At 40.5% G+C, this 5,165-nt stretch overlaps 1 non-coding gene across 1 annotated transcript; it reads left to right on the forward strand.

The window, feature by feature from the left end:
* The first annotated feature begins 969 nt into the window (after positions 1-969).
* On the forward strand, positions 970-1,071 carry LOC130458566 (U6 spliceosomal RNA). Its single transcript, XR_008917982.1, has one exon. It is a non-coding gene; the product is annotated as a U6 spliceosomal RNA (small nuclear RNA).
* Positions 1,072-5,165: the final 4,094 nt, after the last annotated feature.

Genomic DNA, 5,165 nt, shown 5'->3' on the forward strand with positions numbered 1-5,165 from the left:
ATATCCTAGACTCCAAGATGGAAGGTAAGGTTTTAATTTAAAAAAGAAAATAAGGGAAAATACAATACAACGTGCATAATATTATTTTTTTTTGTTTTCTAAAGCAATATGAAAGCTGTGGGGATCCATTCTTATTTGACTTTGACATCATCCCTTCCCGCCACACCACGTCCTTTCAAGGTACAGACTTTATGGGTCCAGAGCCTTCCCAATTTTTGCTGTATCAGAAATGGGACTCTGACGCTATTACTGTCCACAAAGTGCCCTTCTTTCTGGACCTGCTGACTTCTGCCAGATTTGGCCCTCAGACCATGGTTTGCTGAACCCTGCAAAGGCTGGGCTTCAGAATCAGCACAAAGTTTGGGAAGTCTCCCTTCAAATTTTCTAGATGGAAATTACAGAAGGAAAATGGGCTTTGCATTACTAGAAAAGTAACTTCTTCTCAGACCCGCAGCATCTACATAACTCAGTAGTAGAAAGCGATGCAGTCTAGATATTTTATTCCCCCATGTTGTGGCTTTTGTCCTTTATTGTTGCTTCAGCTGTGGCAGGATTCAACATCTCTTCAATAGTTTATAGTCAAAAAGCATTTATTAAGTACCTACTATGGTCCCGTCAATGTGCTAAATGCTAGGGATACAAATTGTAAAAATACAGCCCTTTCCCTAAATGGGCTTATAATTTAATGGAGGAAGTTTGCATACAAAAGAAAACTGAAAAGGAAAAGGGGATCCCCAGGACCAGGTCATATTGGAAAATTCCAAAGACATTTTAAAAGAGTGCAGAGGAGTGAGAAATGAGATGCTAGAGGAAATATCTCTTTGGTCTACTCTCCTTAAATGGAGGTTGAAGAGCTCTCCAAGAGCTAGAAAGTTCCTGGGATTCTCAGATTCTGGAATTCTTCAGCTAGGAGTTGCTTCAGAGGCAACCCTAAGGTGAATGCTGCTTAAGCATTTCCCTTCCTCTTGCTTGCTTTGGCAGCATATTTATTAAAATTGGAACGATACAGGGAAGATTAGCATGGCCCTGCACAAGGATGACATGCAAATTTGTGAAGCATTCCATATTTAAAAAAATAAATAAAATAATTTCCCTCTCCCACTAAAAGATTGAATTCTGGCATCATGCTAGCTAGGAAATCCCCTGTCCTCTCTCCAGGATGCTGAAGTTCAGGAACTTTTGAGACTCTTTCGGAAATAGCATTTATGGGGGGCAGCTGTATAGCTCAGTGGATTGAGAGTCAGACCCAGAGATGGGAGGTCCTGGGTTCAAATCTGGACTCAGACACTTACCAGCTGTGTGACTCTGGGCAAGTCACTTAACCCCCATTGCCTAGCCCTTACCACTCTTCTGCCTTAGAACCAATATTCAGTATTGATTGTAGGATGAAAGGTAAGGGTGATATTAAAAGAGAGAGAGAGAAATAGCATTTATGTGTAGGGATAGTGGTAGTGGGAGGGTGTCAAAAATGTCCATCAGTCAGATCTATGATTTTTTGATCAGGTACCTCTGAAACTGAGAGGTTTCACATGGTTTTTCAAGGCTGGAGCTAGAAATTTAGGATCCAGAAACTCTCCTTTCGGGACACATGAATGTGACTAAATGCAACTCCTTTATGCTTTCCTTCTTCCTTCTTCCCTTTCCCCTCACACAGTCATTCTAGTCTCCTGGCAGGGAAACATCCATGTGTCAGAGGTCTATTTTTAGTTCTATTCCTTCAGGATCTTTCAAACAAAAGTGAAAAGGTAACTGTGACTTTGAAGCCTCTCCTCTTTTGTTTATAGACCCTACACAATGTAGTGGCTCCTTTGGGGATAGTCTGAGCCAAGGAATTCATTCTCAAGTCATCTGCAGTTAAGAATGAGTCACAATGGTATATCTGCACCACGTCACCCCATAGAAAGTCACCATCAATAGTCCCCAATAAAGGCTCACCTTCATGTAAGCTCAAAGAACCCCTCTAATCAACCCAGCAATCAATGAACAAATATTTATTAAATACCTATTCTATGTCAGGTACTGTGCCAGATGATGGAGATAAAAAGACTAAGAATGAAACAATTCCTAATTGCGAGGAGCTTCTGATGGGTTCTTGCATAGGGCATGGTCATCCATTCATTCCTTGTTTCCTGTTTATAATAGTATTCTGAAATAGTTTGTTTTTTCCTTAAAGGAGCAGAAATTTCAGGAATACCACTTGTGTTTTAGCACAACTGGGAATAACAAGGTGATGCAGTGGATAAAATCCTAGGCTTGGAATCAGGAAGATTCATTTTCATGAGTTCAAAGCTGACCTTAGACACTTACTGGCTATGTGACCGTGGTCAAGTCTCATAGCCTTGTTTGCCTCAGTTTCTTATCTGTAAAATCAGTGGGAGAAGGAAATGGCAAATCATTCTGGTGTCTTGCCAAGAAAACTCCAAAAAACTACCAAAAGTCAGGCATGACTGAAAGTCACTGAAGAATAATAACTTGGCACCACCTGGTTAGTTGTGTTCCTTCCTGACTCCCTACCCATTCCCTTGGATAATATAGGAGTGAATATCCCAACATTCCCTAAATTTACAACACTTCTAAGTGATCATTCTTGCTCTACTAATGAATGGAAAATCATTCAAGTGTCTACTATGTGTCAGGCTCAGGGCATACAAACATAAAATTGAGGCATTTCCTTACCTCAAAGATCTTAATAGGTAGAGACAGCATTCATAAGGGAATATTAGCCAGGGAAGTATAATAAGTAAAAATTAATCTTGGAGACCAAATTGATAAGTATTTATTAGAAAAGAGAAAGAAAGAGAGCAATAAGGTTGCCAGCCCAAGTAGCAAAGTCCCCAGTTGCCACCATATTGCTTCTGCTTTATTAGGACCTAGATTCCCAATGAGCCCTGGTCCACTTCACAAGTAGCTAAAGGAGAGGACTTGAGTTCATGAAGGGACTGGAGCCAAAGAGAAGAAGGCCCCAGTTTCTGGATTCCTAGCCTGGCCTGGCCTCCAGAAGCAGACCAGTGCTACATTGAGGTCCCTCTTACCAGAGATGGCTTACATAGATAAAAGCCATGACTGCACTCCATCCAGCAAGGCATCTTCTTCCACAACCCCCTCAAATGGCAGACAGTTCCTCTACTTTATGCAGTGGCTTTTTAAGCTTAGTCTAAACCAGTGATGGTGAAACTTTTAGAGATAAGAGTGCTGTGCCTACCCACCCCCATAGACTGTGTGTTGTTCCCCTACCCATCACTGAGTGCCAGGCATGCCCTCCCACCTCTCCCTTCAGACCATGCTGGGTAGAGAGGAAGCACTTCCATTGGACTGCTAGGTGGAAGAGTGGGCAAAGTGAGGGATGTCCTCAGCAAGTGTAGAGAGGGGGAAGAGAGTGGTTCAAGCACTCTGCCCCCCTCCAGGGCTGCCACCTGTGCACTGTCCACCAAACTCCCCCTCCCCATGCACTCCCATTGGGCTTTTGGGCAGAGGGGTGGGTTATGTGAAAAAAATGTCATCAGGCACAGTTGAGGTGAGGGAAGGGAACATCTTTGGCACCTATGCCATAGGTTTGCCATAACTTGCCTAAACCCTTCCCCTAAGATTTTCTAATTGGCCAGGGTTTCATTTTGGTTCCTACTCTTGTCATATCCCTTGACTTCTGCTGCTCAGGAATCTCTCCTGCCATGCTGGCAAATTAAAATACATGACTCTGTGATACCCCATTAGGTGAGTCTTCAGGGATTGGGGATCCCACCAAATAGTTAATTTACACATAAGGGAAAGCTGAACTTATCTCATGGCAATGGACAAAAGTATTTCTGTTTCATTTTTCAAAGCCTTACCCAAGTAATAACCCAACTTCCTATGAGGATTCACATACACTAGCACTACCTTATAAAGATTCTGCATCCTGAATTTGTAAGAGGAGCACTTATTTTCCTTGTAGATTAGGGAAGGTCTCGGAAAACAAACTATTTAAATTTGAGAGGCTATAAAAAAGTGGGCTGCAGCAATCTAAGGGTTTAGGAGTGTATATTCAGATGTGCAATCATACCAAAGATTGTCATTGTTTTTAGGTATTTTCTCAGTGAACTGATTTTAATAGTATAACCAGCATTATACAGGGATCTTTGATATCTTAAAACAAACAAAAAAAAATATCCTAATATTAAAAAAAGTTCAAAGATCACATCTTCAAGAAATAGAATATTGTCACCTGTCTCATCAAAGACAACTGTTTCAGGTTTTTTTTGAAGGTTATTATTTTCATCTCTATATTTGACAAAAGGTATAAGTGGAGGATGTTTCATGTGGTCTTAACTTTTTTTCTTATTATTTTTAATTTCAAAGTTTCCAAATCTTTTTTAAAAATCTGGAAATCATGGAAGCAGGCACACTGACCTGTGTTTTTTTGTGTTAACACAGTGTTTTGGTTAAAGTGCTCTATCTCTTTATCTTCCCCTAGGGCAGTTGTGCTTTTTCTTCTTTGAAGCCAGGGCTTTTCAATTCTCAAGATTATAAAAGCATCCAGGCTTTTGTTTCTGCTTCCAATCACATTGGGTGATAAGGTAATGAGGATTGACACCATTGCTAGTTGTCAAGATTTACCCTCTTGATCATTTTTTCTCAATGGTTGCTTGGAGTGATCTTACAAATACTCCATTTTTTTCACACTTCCTATTCCATTGTATCACATGCTATATACTAGTATCCCATGTCATCCTATGTCATGCCATGCCATTCTAGGCTGTCCCATGCCATACTATACTATCTTATACTGTCCCATCCTATGCTATCCTATTCCAATGCATTCTATTTTCTATTTATCACATCTCAACGTTTACTAACTGTATTGCTCTATCTTATCCTATCTGATCCAATCCTAGCTTTTCCTAGTCTAACCCTTTCTAGTCTAGCTAGTGCTTAATGAAAATAAAACTTCAGGGGTGCTTGATGGCTCAGTATATTGAGAACCAGGCCTAGAGCCAAGAGGTCCTCGGTTCAAATCTGACCTCAGGCATTTCCTAACTGTGTGATCCTGGGCAAGTCATTTAACCCTCATTACTTAGTCTGTTTGGCTCTTCTGCCTTGGAACCAATTCACAGCATTGATTTTAAGATGGAAAATAAGGGCTTAAAAATACATATTAAAAAAGAGAAAAAACTTCATTGGTTCTTGTG

The sequence above is a fragment of the Monodelphis domestica genome, chromosome 3 (assembly GCF_027887165.1).
Source record: "Monodelphis domestica isolate mMonDom1 chromosome 3, mMonDom1.pri, whole genome shotgun sequence".
Taxonomy (NCBI): Eukaryota; Metazoa; Chordata; class Mammalia; order Didelphimorphia; family Didelphidae; genus Monodelphis; species Monodelphis domestica.